The sequence below is a fragment of the Bombina bombina genome, chromosome 5, assembly GCF_027579735.1.
Source record: "Bombina bombina isolate aBomBom1 chromosome 5, aBomBom1.pri, whole genome shotgun sequence".
Classification (NCBI taxonomy): Eukaryota; Metazoa; Chordata; class Amphibia; order Anura; family Bombinatoridae; genus Bombina; species Bombina bombina.
The window spans coordinates 192,654,441-192,670,036 of NC_069503.1; positions in this window are offsets into that span (position 1 = coordinate 192,654,441).

Sequence of the window (15,596 nt, forward strand, 5' to 3'; positions counted from 1 at the left end):
GTTGTAATATTTTTCTGATGTTTGTAAATATTTTTTTATTTTTTGTAACTTAGTTCTTTTTGATTTTTTGTACTTTAGTTAGTTTATTTCATTGTAGTTATTTGTAGATATTGTATTTAATTAATTTATTGATAGTGTAGTGTTAGGTTTAATTGTAGATAATTGTAGGTAGTTTATTTAATTTATTTATTGATAGTGTAGTGTTAGGTTTAATTGTAACTTAGGTTAGGATTTATTTTACAGGTAATTTTGTAATTATTTTAACTATTTTAGCTATTGTACCTGGTTAAAATAAATACAAAGTTACCTGTAAAATAAATATAAATCCTAAAATAGCTATAATATAAATATAATTTATATTGTAGCTATATTAGGATTTATTTTACAGGTAAGTATTTAGCTTTAAATAGGAATAACTTATTTAATAAGAGTCAATTAATTTCGTTAGATTTAAATTATATTTAACTTAGGGGGGTGTTAATGTTAGGGTTAGACTTAGCTTTAGGGGTTAATACATTTATTAGAATAGCGTTGAGCTCCAGTCGGCAGATTAGGGGTTAATGTTTGAAGTTAGGTGTCGGCGATGTTAGGGAGGGCAGATTAGGGGTTAATACTATTTATTATAGGGTTAGTGAGGCGGATTAGGGGTTAATAACTTTATTATAATAGCGGTGCGGTCCGCTCGGCAGATTAGGGGTTAATAAGTGTAGACAGGTGGAGGCGACATTGAGGGGGGCAGATTTGGGGTTAATAAATATAATATAGGGGTCGGCGGTGTTAGGGGCAGCAGATTAGGGGTACATAGCTATAATGTAGCTGGCGGCGGCATGCAGACGGCAGATTAGGGGTTAATAATAATATGCAGGGGTCAGCGATAGCGGGGGCGGCAGATTAGGGGTTAATAAATATAATATAGGGGTCGGCGGTGTTAGGGGCAGCAGATTAGGGGTATATAAGTATAACGTAGGTGGCGGTCGGCAGATTAGGGGTTAAAAAAATTTAATCGAGTGGCGGCGTTGTGGGGGGACCTCGGTTTAGGGGTGCATAGGTAGTTTATGGGTGTTAGTGTACTTTAGAGCACAGTAGTTTAAGAGCTTTATGAACCGGCGTTAGCCCAGAAAGCTCTTAACTACTGACTTTTTTCTGCGGCTGGAGTTTTGTCGTTAGAATTCTAACGCTCACTTCAGACACGACTCTAAATACCGGAGTTAGAAAGATCCCATTGAAAAGATAGGATACACAATTGACGTAAGGGGATCTGCGGTATGGAAAAGTCGCGGCTGAAAAGTGAGTGTTAGACCCTTTCCTGACTGACTCCAAATACCGGCCGTAGCCTAAAACCAGCGTTAGGAGCCTCTAACGCTGGTTTTCACGGCTACCGCCAAACTCTAAATCTAGGCCTAATTTAGGTAGTGTAGTGTTAGTATATTACATTACACAACTTTATATGCACAAATGTGACCTTCAATTTTATTTATAGGAGTACACTATTTGATTTATTTTTACCTAAGGGTATTATATTATTCAAAAAGCTAGGTGAAATAACACCTATTAAGGTGGTGCACTAAATATAAATAGTGTGTAGTGACATCAAGTTATATAAATATAAGTCAATATTGGTCAAAACCTATAAATATTATGGGAGTGTATTGAATGGTGCGTGGACTCTCACAAACATCAATATGGGTGTAACGATATTGAAAAATAATTTGACATTTAATGTTATAACGTTAAAAAATATCATGTCTGTGTATTTTGGAATCAAAAGTTCAGTTGGTGAGGTTGAAATCTAACTTGGAGGAAACAGGCAGCTCAACTTGTGGAGAATGATCTCTGTTCACCTTGATGATCTAGATCAGAAAGAAAAGGGGCACCTCACAGTGAAATCCATATAAAATGTAATAAGGGAAAAGAAGGAATAAAACTCACAATTTGAGATGGCACTTATTCAGTGCAGACAGACGGGCTGACACTTGCAGTAGTCAGCTAACTGGATACTGGCCCGTATCAGATTTGTTAACGTCCAAAAGACAAACACTGTGCTGCAAAACTACGTGTGGAATGCAGATCGCTTTGGTGTTTAAAGTTTCTCGACCCAATATCACGGTCATTTCATCAGTCAAAAAATGTGACATATGGATTTTAACACCAAGTTTTATTTATTTATTTTTCCATTATTCCTATATGTATGGATATAATTATATGGTTAGTAACATGAACAATCCATATAACAACAGGATTACTCTTCAATATAGCCCACTAGAAGTCCACGATCGCAAATAACAGCTGCTCTTTGTTTACTTCCGTGCCGCACACATGACCGCTGTGTCCAAGTATCCACCAATCTGAAGAAATGCCGATTTGTGTTGTATAACGATTATAACGATGACTGGATGACGGTCGGTCATGTGATCAGATCGGCAACCAATGAAAATAGGCCTAACTTGGCAATAGAACTAGACTACTTGCAACTTTGTATCAATGATTATTGCAATCTTTTTAACTGTTTATTTTTAATTAGATATTTTTATATTGTGCATTTAGGAGGATATTTGGGATTATATGGCATCTGATTGTTTGTTATATAACCTCCCAATAATGCCAGTTTGACGCAAATTTTAATCAGGGGGAGGGGAGGTGTTTTGAAATGTATTTTGATTGGATCCTTTGTGTATAAAAGGCAAACAAATGTATTGTTTTAATATCAGCCTGATGAAACAGTGTGTCCACTGTGAAACGTGCGTCGCTGTTAATGTGTTTGATTCAAAAAACACAATTTGTTTTTATTCAAACATTTTTTGTACACTTCTTGACTTTGGTAAATATGCAGTTACACTAACTGGCATTACACCATTCCTTTGGTTCCAGTCGTATCAGCTAACTGATTAGAAGGAAACCTACTATCGAGTTCCTGACACAGGAGGCGAGTTAGCCAGACTACTCTTGAATATCTGGCCTGCAATTATAGCACTTGAAAGGGCTTCAAGAAATGTGAGTGAATTTCCATATACAAATACCACACTTGTCTTTGTAGGACTGTACTACGCTATGGGCGCCTTCTTTTGATTGGTTTTATAGGACTTTAGAGAAGTGAACGGCAATTCACCCCAGAAGAGCTGCCTACCTATATCCTATGATTTTTGGATTTTGATTTTCTCACACCACATCATTTGGGGTCGTTCCTGGGCCCTGTGAGGTTTAAATTCCAGTCTGAGCCCTGGCTTGTTGCTGAGTTATTTTGTCAGTTTATCTGCATAACTAAGCATTGTATTTTCTCTGTTCCTATTCCCTTTTCCCTGATATTGGATTTCCTGGTTTTGACCCCTGGCCTGACTCCCGTGTATGATACTTGCTGCCTGGACTGACCTATATTATTCTGACTACGCATTTTTGGATCTTTCCTATCTGTACCTTGCTTTGGATGTGTGTACTTTTTGACATAGGGTTTCTCCTCCTGCACACAGGGTAGCCCTGCTCCCTAACATAATAACTAAGCCAATCATGGAACCTGCAAGAGCAGCTGACACTGTAGCGTCCCTTTCCCAACAGTTGGTGGTTATGACGCAAACTCTTCAGGACTTAAAAAACAGTCATGAATCCCTGTTACAGCAAGTGAGAATTCAGGAACAACGCACTACTGCTGCTCCTTCCACAGCCCCACCTCCTAGGTATGAGGTTCTGACGAGTGAACGAGCAATTGCTTTATCCGAAAAATTTGCTGGTGATCGCAAGACCAACTGAGCTTTCATCACTTCCTGTGAATTATTATATTCCTTGAAACCCCGCACCTATGCCACCGATTATATTAAGGTGCATACTGCAATTTCGTTACTCACGGCCCTTCTCAAACTTGGGCACACCAACTCCTGCACACTGACCATCCAGCTCTCAATACCTGGGAATCATTTGTCACTGCTTTTAATGTCCTCTATGACGACCCTCTACTCTCTGCTACTACTCGTGGCACCTAACGATCTTTGCGACAGGGAAGGAGACCAGTGCAGGACTAGATTACTGAGTTCAGGGAGGTGGCCTCTGACACTGCACTTAACTATGTGGCTCATGCATCGGTCTTTCTGACCAACTTAAAGACAAACTTGCCTGGATTGGGGTTCCTGCTACCCTAGAAGAATTAATCGTAGCAGTGACTTAATTGGATTGACGTTTTTATGATAGGAGGCAGGAGAGACAGAACGTCATGCTACCATTGCCTAGACGATCAGACTACTATCCTCCCCTGGGTCCTGTAATGTCACCCGCTGCTGAAACTACTGATGTAATAGAACCTATGCAGTTTGGGCTGGTTCGTGAACCTCTATCTGCTGTAGAAAGAGCCAGAAGATTGAATCTCCATCTTTGCCTATACTGTGCCAAGCCTGGTCATGTTTTAAAGGACTGTCCCATTAGACCGGTAACGGGTATGTTATCAGCCCAGGTTACCTGTTACCTTAATTTGCCCATTTACAATTCCTCTTCTCACCTTGTCATTTCTGTTTTCCTGCAGCTGGACGAGAATGTCATTGAACTGTCTGCTATCATAGATTCTGGTGCCAGCAGCTGTTTTTTGGATGTCAACTTAGCCTCCCAATTACAAATTCCTATTCCACAGAAGAAACAACCTTCACTGCTTCATATGGTTGATAGCAGTACTTTAAAGACCGGTCCAGTTACCCAAGAAATATACTCAATGGTTCTCTGTATTGGAACCCAGCATCAGGAGGTTGTCATCTGGGATATTGTTCCATCACCTTTATTTCCTGTCATTTTGGGTAATACATTGCTATGCAAACATAACCCACAGATCAACTGGATCACTGGACAACTATCTTTTAAATCTCTTCACTGTTCATCTGTCTACTTCCTAATGTCAAAACCACTACCCTCTTGGTTACGACTACCAAAACATCTCTACCCCTTAAATACCATGACTTTTCTGACGTTTTTGAGAAGAAGGGAGCCAATGTTTTACCACCCTGCATGGTATATGACTGCCTGATCGATCTCCTCCCGGGGGTCCAACTTCCTCGTGGCCGACTTTATAATATATATATGTATAAAGGATGGTGGTATTCAGCCTTGTGTGGATTATCATGCCCTTAACGATATCACAATAAAAAAATGCTACCCACTTCCTCTTATTTCTGAGCTACTGGATAGGGTGAAAGATTCCCAGTATTTTACCAAGATTTATCTTAGGGGCGCTTACAACCTTATTCATGTTAAGAAAGGGCATGAATGGAAGACAGCTTTTCGTTTCAGATATGGACATTTTGAGTATCTTGTAATTCCATTTGGGCTTTGCAATGCCCCTGCCACGATCCAGTGTTTCATCAATGATATCTTCAGAGACCTTCTTGATACCTTCCTGGTCGTTTATCTGGATGACATATTGATATTTTCTAAAATGCTTTCTTAACATGAGAAGCACGTGAAAATCATCCTACAGCATCTCCGATTCCACAAATTATACGCTAAACTTGAGAAAAGCATGTTTGAGGTCTCATCCATTGAATTTCTTGGGTATGTTCTTTCACCTGGACAAGTTAAGATGGATCCAAAAAAGATTAAGGCCATTCTTGAGTGGCCTGTACCTCAATATAAAATTATGGTCCAGCAATTCATTGGCTTTGCTAATTTATACCAGAGATTTATTAGGAACTTCTCCTCTATCTGTGCTCCTATTACTGCACTTACCAAGAATCACACCACCTTCGAATGGAATACTGCTTCACAAAAGGCCTTTCTTCATCTCTCTTTACTCAAGCACCTATTCTGGTATAACTGAATACCTCATCTCCATTCTACCTTGAAACAGATGCCTCTGAGGTAGCCATTGGTGCAGTCCTCTCTCAAAAGACAGGAGAGAAGAACCTCCTACATCCTATAGCCTTCATTTCCCATAAACTCAACAGTGCAGAGAGAAATTATGATGTGGGAGTGAGAACTATTGGCCATTAAAAATGCTCTTGAAGAATGGAGACACCTACTGGAGGGCACCATCCATCCCATGGTGGTGTATACTGATCATAAGAACTTGGAGAACCTTCACACTGCCAAAAGGTTGAAACCTCGTCAAGCCAGATGGGCCCTCTTCTTTTCCTGTTTTGATCTACAAATCACATATCTTCCTGGATCAAAAAATGGGAAGGTAGACGATTTAACTTGCATGTATGCCTCTGGAACGGAACCTGTATCCTATAATCAAGAGACTATCCTTCCCCCAGCATATTTTATGGCCTCTCGCCAGTCTTTTATCAAGGAGATTCAACAAGCCAATGCAACTGTACCCACCAAAGCAGCTCATCTACCCATTACCCATTTCCTTTGTTACGACCAACAATGTATATATGTCCCTGCTAGCCACCATTTACCCATCATGCAACACCATCATGATAACCCTATAGCCGGTCAAAGAGAAATTCAAAACACAATTGAACTTATCCAATGTCACTTTTGGTGGCCTTCTCTGTCTTCTGATGTGCAATCTTTCGTCAACTCTTGTACAGTCTGTGCCCAAACTAAATAATCCACTTCAAAACCTACTGGACTGTTACAATCTTTAACTGTACCAAACCATCCTTGGCGAGATATTAGTATGGACTTTATAGTCGAGTTATCTCTGTCCCATGGTCACAACACTATCGTGGTCGTAGTTGACCTTTGCACGAAAATGGCACATTTTAATTCTGTGGCTGGATTGCCTACTGCTCAACGCACTACCAAACTCTTCATTCAGCATATATTTTTTGTCTTCATGGATTCCCAACATCTATAGTCTCAGATAGAGGATCTCAGTTTACCTCTCGCTTCTGGACTCATTTCTGTTGCAATCTACATATCACTCATAATCTCTCCCCTGCTTATCATCCTCAGATGAACGGGCAAACTGAACAGACTAATCAGACCCTCGAGCAGTATCTTCGTTGTTAATCCTCTCATCTACCAGATGATTGGGTAGATCATCTATCACTTGCTGAATATGCATGCAATAATCAAAAACACTCATCTACGGGCTGGAGCCCCTTCTTTGCGAATTATGGGTACCATTTTCCATCCTTTCCTGACCTTCCTTCTCTTATCTCTGTGCCTGATGTGTCCCACCAATTATGCAACCTTAGAGCTATGCTTCGCAGCCTTCATCTACGACTCACCATTGTTCAACAGCAACAAAAGACTGGCTGACCACATGCGCAAACCTCCTCCGACATACAAAATAGGTGACAAGGTTTGGTTGACTACCGGACATCTTCTTTTAACCTGTCCTACCAAAAAACTTGGACCTCGTTTTATTAGTCCTTTTTCCATTGATAAAGTAATCAACGATATTGCTATTAAGCTGAAACTTCCCGACTCTCTTAGAATATATTCTGTCTTTCTTATATCACTGATGAAACCCTTTTCTGCTAATCCTTTACCAAGTCAGGTGGCAGCTTCTCCTTCTCCTATTCCTATTCTTCGTACTCTTCAATAACGATGAAGAGTACGAAGTCCAAGACATTCTAGACTCTCGTAGGAAACAAGGTTGTCTAGAATATATTGTCCAATGGAAAGGGTATGTTTCCGAGGAGCGTTCCTGGGAGCCAGTTGGCAATCTCCATGCTGCTGCCAAGGTGCATGCCTTCCGTTGGAGACATCCTGACAGGCCTTCCCAGGTTCACATCCGGAGGCCGCTCCTTGGTGGGGAGCTCTGTCATGGGACCAGGGGTACCAGGGATACCTCCTTACATGTTCGCTGGTGGGTAAGGCGGAGGGTGCCGTTGCAAGTTTCTCCACGGCCGTGACTACATCTGATGTTATGTTTGCGTCTGCTTGTGCACGCTCATGTGCGCACGGATGTGCCTTGGCATGCACGTGTCTGTGCGTGCGTGGGTGCGCATGTGCAGGGATGACATTGCAGGTGCTTTCTATCTGCTAGGGGAATCTTTGTGACACGTCTCTCTCTGCCTTCTCATTGGGTAATAGGTATCTGATGCTGTTGTTGTCTTGGATACGGGGGCGTTCCTGGGCCCTGTTAGGTTTAAATTACGGTCTGAGCCCTGGCTTGTTGCTGAGTTATTTTACCAGTTTGCCTGCATAAATATTCCCTTTTCCCTGATATTGGATTTCCTGGTTTTGACCCCCTGGCCTGACTCCCGTGTATGATACTTGCTGCCTGGACTGACCTATATTATTCTGACTACGCCTTTTTGGATCTTCCCTATCTGTACCTTGCTTTGTATCTGTGTGCTTTTTGCCATAGGGTTTCTCCTCCTGCACACAGGGTAGCCCTGCTCCCTGACACCCTGTATGTTTTTTTGGTATCCTTGTCACAAAAACATAAGGAAACCCAATAAAAGCAAAAATAAGCTCACATTGCAAATTCAAAGAGAAACCATTTGATTAATTGTAAAAAGATGTTGATAGGCTTATATCATTTTCTTTCTGAAGATTATACACTCTTTATACTAGCCCTTCAAATTAACATGACTCATAAACTCAAATCATTTTAATAGAAGCACTCCAAAAATTGTTTGACTGTGAAAAAAATATTATACTCTATTAAGAATGATAAATTGCCTCCTTTCAGTTATATGCCCTTTAATGCATGTCTAACTCCAACAGGTGCTGATATCATTAAGACAAAATATATTACATGTCTGGAATATCATTAAAGTTAAACCCAATATAATCTCTCAATAAACACTTCTGTCTATGTTGTTCAATTCAGTTTGTTTTTTGACACAAATTATTTGCGATACTATGTATTTTATCTTGGTTGATACAAGAAATTACAAGTGTCCTAATACTCAGTGACAGAAGCTGACATATCAAAGGAGTCATACGAATATAAACAAAAAATAAATCACCATTTCTATGTCCCTCCCCAAAACTAAATTCCTCGTTTTACAAAGACCATGTAATCCTTTCATTTTCAAACAAATACCAGTGCATCTATGTTTTTGTAACATAAGCTTACATAAATCTTACAACAAGAAGCATGTTTATTGTGCTTTTTAATAGCCCTGTTTGAAGGATTTCTTACTGACATCATATTATTGAGGAATCCAAAAAAGGATTACATGTGTCAACCCGATCAATTGCTAGTAATTGCAGTACAAAAGAACTAAACAACTCACACACTCATGCAAACTATGCACTGTATTCTTGCTTTTACCAAAAAGAAGAAAAAAAAATAGCTATTAAATTAATTGACACTAAAAGCATGTCACAACTATCTAATCTATTAATTTTTTGTTAAATATTAACTAGGGTGTCTGCTATGACAAGCATTTGACCTAAAGTAAAAAAAAAAAAAAGAATGAATCCGCACCCTTCTGCAATCTTAAGGTTATGGAAATATTTAGAAGAAAAGTAAAAGATGTTGGATTTTTTTTTCTTCAACTTTGTATACTTGTATTTGTTTTAATACAAGTATTGACATTATAAGGGCCAGCCCATTCATTCTGCTTGATGTAACATGTTGATGTATTGAAGTAAACCACAGATTTAAGGCAAATAGGTTTTTTATTAGTTACTAAGAAAGCAGAGGCTATATAGAGGTAAAGGGTTTAGATACCAACTCCCAAGGTTAATGAGATGAAAGTATTGCAAGAAACACAACATTATATTATATGTGTTTTGTAATGTTACGTGTTTTATTAAAAAGTATATTCATGTTAGATTGTTGTAGTTAAAAGCAGTGATATATTTTAGTGTCCACTTGTTCCCAGAAGGATAAGTTAATATATTGAGCCTGTGACTTCAGAAAAAAATAATAACATATAATACAAATAGCTGTCCATTTAGTAGCAACAGTATCTGACCCTACCTAAAGGACCCCTGCTTTCCCTCAATCTTTGGCTTTGGGTAGGGTTTTTTGGGTAGGGGTTTTTTGCCAAACTACTGCTTTAAATGAGGACCTTTATGAAAAATACATATGTAAATGGCCTTTTAGAAAAACTGTTTGAAAATGATTCATTATAAGAGCATTGACTTATTTACATTTTGTAAGGGTCCTCTTTAACATTGGCAATATGGCAGGTCTAGTTCTGTGGTGCCCTAGATCTCATTGGGGACCCAAGCTCCTATCTTCTGTGTAATTTCCCCAACAGTGTTGGTGCAGGTAAATTAGTCCCAAGATAAAAAAAGGCATCAGTACAAGAAAGATTTGTCTCAGTATATTGGAATTCCATATATGAAAACCAAAGAGTCATTGTGACCACAGACTCCTACAGCTAATAGAGACATTCTAGTGTAAAAATAAAGGACTAGATTACAAGTGGATTGCTACTTTATTGCGCATTTATAAACGGGCGAATTCGCCCATTTACAGATGCGTCATTAATAATCAGCCATTACAAGTGGGTTGGTTATTGCTACTGTGAGCTTGTGGTAGCATTTAGTGCTCAGAAGAGCTCTGGTTAATTTTCCAAAAGTGCCCCAATTGACCCCAAATTTAAGAGTATTTTAGTTTTTTTAATTAAAAAATATAGCTTTTTTTAATAAAAAAAAACAACTCCACGAAGGACAAGTGGCGGGTATAGAGTGTTAGAAAAAAATGGCACTCGAAAGTGCCTTTACATAGCGGTCTATGGGAACTGTGTATTCCCCCCTTCACTCCATGGCATGAGAACGAGGCTCTCATTAAAGCCTATGGAAGTGTGTTCTCATGAGCGCAAAGCTTCTGTGCAATTCAAACATGAGGTCGCGTTCGCATTGTACCTAAATTGTAATACCAGTGAACATTTGCATGCCCTTGTATTACTAAATGCAGCACAAGCTATATTTTGTGCTCCACTTGTAATCTAGCCCAATATCTCTATTTTAATAGTACATTTTATTTTTACGCACAGGTTTAACGAATGCAAAGTGGTTACATATATAGTTAAGGTTGTGCTCCTGTGCCACTCCAGATGAGAACAGAGCTAGTGAGCCAATCAGGAGTAGGCATACAGGTGTATAGTCCAATCATTGGCCGTATCTCCCTGTCATGAACCAAGCCTCCAGACGAAAAAGAAAAAGAATAGGTCTGGGAGGCATTCTGCTAAGAAGGGCTGTGTGGGGATTTGAACCTGTGGCTCTGTGGTTGCTATTTCTGTTTGCTTACATGTTGAGCCACAGCCAGTTCTAGCAATAGCATGGATCTTAAAAGATCTGATAAATAACTATTTGCCTTACTTGTTATTACACCTGTGCAACACACAGGTGTTCTCAATTCTGGAATTAATCAGAACCAACCCTGTGCAAAACCTCCCTATTTAAGGATGGCTTTTAGTCTGCATTTTTGTCTTCACATTGGATCTGTTTTGTCAAGTCAGAACCTGTTTCCTGTATTTCTTTGGAGAAAGATTTCCTTTGCACCTGTTTACAAGGTATTACCAGGAGAAAGCCTTTACCTTTAAACCTGTTACCAATCTACAAGTTTGTTTCCTGCTTTATGCAATTCCTGCACTTGGCCATTGCCAGGAGAAAGATTTCCTTTGCACCTGTTTACAAGGTATTACCAGGAGAAAGCCTTTACCTTTAAACCTGTTACCAATCTTCAAGTTTGTTTCCTGCATTGTGTAATTCCTGCACTCAGCAATTTCAAGGAGAGAGACTTTACCTTTAAACCTGTTACCAGTTTGCAAGTTGTTTCCTGCATTGTGCAATTCCTGCACTCAGCAATTTCAAGGAGAGAGACTTTACCTTTAAACCTGTTACCAGTTTGCAAGTTGTTTCCTGCCTTGTGCAATTCCTGGACTCAGCAATTACAAGGAGAAAGACTTTACCTTTAAACCTGCTACCTGTTTACAAGTTGTTTTCTGCCTTGTGCAAATCTTACATTTCAGTTATTACCAAGAGAAAGACTTTCCTTTTTGAATCTGCATCTCTACTTACTTTGTTTGTTTATTTTCACTCCTGCTGTATGTGGTCTTAACATACCTGAGAAGCATATTTAAATATTCTGCAAGTATTTGCTTAAACAAAGTATTTTGTTGTTTAAATAAATTTGTTTTCATTTTCAATCAGTATGGCTTCTACTAATCTTCCTTTAAAGCAACTGTTCCAGACAATGAGGCTCTCACATGATATCCTGAGACAGAACATGACAGAATGTGAAGACCTTAAAAGAGAGCCCTCTGGGATTATTGCTGTATTGGATTCAGTGTTAAAGTTTATTAAGGACATACTCATTAACTTTATGGAGCTGGTGGAAATGTTATCTCTCCCAACCGAAACCTTGTCTAAAGTTACCTCCCAAACAAGGAAAGGTTTTAAAGAACCCTTAACAGAACAGGAGAAAATTTGGCGAAGACAACTTAACCTCTGTTTCTATTGTGGGGGACCTGGTCACCGCATCACAGGGTGTCCAGTAAGACCTCCTAGAGGATCAAGTCAAGATACAGCCAAGTTGAAAATGAACTCTGATGTTAAGGGAACAAATTATACTTCCACTAGCAAACTGTATGATACCCCTGGAGATGACCCAGCTATGGAGAATACATCTATTCTACAAACAACCGTTTCTAACACGCTTCAAGAAATGGTACCTGATTTGAAACAGATGCTCATTGGGAGTACAACTCCAACTACATCCATTACCCATACCACTGCGTCTGTTTCTGCATCAACCACATTGGGGAACTCTGCAAAAATACCTCCTGGAAATCCTGCACATTACCTTGTTTCTGCCCTGGCTGGAGATCCAGCTAACAAAAGTCACTCATCAGACATAAAAGTGACAAACCTTCCAGCTGAATCAGACTCTGCCAATTCTAAAGATCCACACCTCCTTGTACCACCTTTACCCAGCTACTCATTGACTGAGAAAGAATTGGATGAGATTGTTGAATTGGATATAAATGACACAGAAAATGAATTCCTGGACTCTGAAGGAGAGGTCATACCTTACCCGGAGGTACTCTACCCATCAGGCAAATATGACCCAGATAACGAATTCCTTGACTCTGAAGGAGAGGTCTTTTCCTACCCGGAGGTACCCTGCCCATCAGCCAGTCCATTGCAAGCTGCTGGGTATAATCAGGAACCTCTAAATCAAAACTGTCTTGGTTTTTCAGCTCTTGTTATGCCTACAGGGATATCTTCTAAGGGTCCCCAATCTCAGGCAGCTGTTCCAAGCAAAGAATCCATTCCATCTGATTGTATTAGGGCTTCAAATGGAACACTTGTTCGTAAATCCCACATTCAGATGTTTGAACAGGCTTTGAGCGCCCAGAGTGCGCTCTTTGGAGGGGGCATCTGTCATGAACCAAGCCTCCAGACGAAAAAGAAAAAGAATAGGTCTGGGAGGCATTCTGCTAAGAAGGGCTGTGTGGGGATTTGAACCTGTGGCTCTGTGGTTGCTATTTCTGTTTGCTTACATGTTGAGCCACAGCCAGTTCTAGCAATAGCATGGATCTTAAAAGATCTGATAAATAACTATTTGCCTTACTTGTTATTACACCTGTGCAACACACAGGTGTTCTCAATTCTGGAATTAATCAGAACCAACCCTGTGCAAAACCTCCCTATTTAAGGATGGCTTTTAGTCTGCATTTTTGTCTTCACATTGGATCTGTTTTGTCAAGTCAGAACCTGTTTCCTGTATTTCTTTGGAGAAAGATTTCCTTTGCACCTGTTTACAAGGTATTACCAGGAGAAAGCCTTTACCTTTAAACCTGTTACCAATCTACAAGTTTGTTTCCTGCTTTATGCAATTCCTGCACTTGGCCATTGCCAGGAGAAAGATTTCCTTTGCACCTGTTTACAAGGTATTACCAGGAGAAAGCCTTTACCTTTAAACCTGTTACCAATCTTCAAGTTTGTTTCCTGCATTGTGTAATTCCTGCACTCAGCAATTTCAAGGAGAGAGACTTTACCTTTAAACCTGTTACCAGTTTGCAAGTTGTTTCCTGCATTGTGCAATTCCTGCACTCAGCAATTTCAAGGAGAGAGACTTTACCTTTAAACCTGTTACCAGTTTGCAAGTTGTTTCCTGCCTTGTGCAATTCCTGGACTCAGCAATTACAAGGAGAAAGACTTTACCTTTAAACCTGCTACCTGTTTACAAGTTGTTTTCTGCCTTGTGCAAATCTTACATTTCAGTTATTACCAAGAGAAAGACTTTCCTTTTTGAATCTGCATCTCTACTTACTTTGTTTGTTTATTTTCACTCCTGCTGTATGTGGTCTTAACATACCTGAGAAGCATATTTAAATATTCTGCAAGTATTTGCTTAAACAAAGTATTTTGTTGTTTAAATAAATTTGTTTTCATTTTCAATCAGTATGGCTTCTACTAATCTTCCTTTAAAGCAACTGTTCCAGACAATGAGGCTCTCACATGATATCCTGAGACAGAACATGACACTCCCTCTGGAGCAGACGCTGCCCCCTGCAGACTCGCAGCCAATCGGCCGCCAGCAGGGAGGTGTCAATCGACCCGATCGTACTCGATCGGGTTGAATTGTGGCGATTCCTGTCCGCCTGCTCAGAGCAAGCAGACAGGGTTATGGAGCAGCGGTCTTCGCCAGAAACACGGGCCCACAAGCTCCATACGAGCTTGATAAATGGGCCTCATTGAGTCAGATTACAAGTAACACCTTAATGAAAGTGAGCGTTCGATAACCAATATCGCTTGACAGCATGCAACTTTGATATTACAAGTTCTGGTTAGCGTGGCTGACTTCTTTCAGCCAAAACCTATACTTTCAATGGATATTACGACTAAACTAACTATTATTACAATAATTATATTATTACAAGTTTGAGTGCAAGCTGAAATAGCACTAGAAAAACTTGAGACCTGAAGTAAGCTGTTAAGGGTTAAAAAAAGTTCCACAAAACACATTAAAATAAAGTATTACACACATATATACACTTTTTAATAAAAAATCTCATATTAATATTAATTTAAAAAGGGTTTTAAAGGGTTAAAAGGGATATGGCATATGGCAAAGTGTTTGACTAGAAAGGGATCCAATTATTATGTGTGTATATATAAATATATATATATATATATATATATATATATATATAACAAAGGTAGGTGTGACCCTACATCCAAAGTGTGTAACTATTAGCACTCGTCATCTCAATAATAGCCATGTATTGGGAGTATTAAATACTTGTTGATACTGAGACAGTGATATTTTCCTATAGGGGAAGACTGCGGTTAAAACTTCAAAACTTTATTATATAAGGATTAAAATGGGACACATACATATAAAAACAAAAAGTGGAGGGTGTGACTCCAATATGCAAATATTTGATGTATACAAGGTAAATGGGGGTTAATAGACTGTGTATAGTGTTATATACTAGCACCTATTAGTCTCCTGGTACTCTCTACACAATAAATTCATTAATAAAGGTGGCACCTAATAGGTTTGCATAAAGGGTAAGTACCTTATAGGTTAGACTTGCCTATATAGAGCGAAAAAAAATGCCCAAATTAAGCTATAATAGCACTCCGCTCTGATAACAGACAATTCATAATACAACAAATACAGTTAGAGATAATAGCGTTAGCAGTCCACTATGTATGGGTATAATTATTGAGGTTATTTCGATATAACTATTAATCTGTCAGAATAGAAAAAGCAAACCTGTAGCTGCTATGCAATATTGCTACAA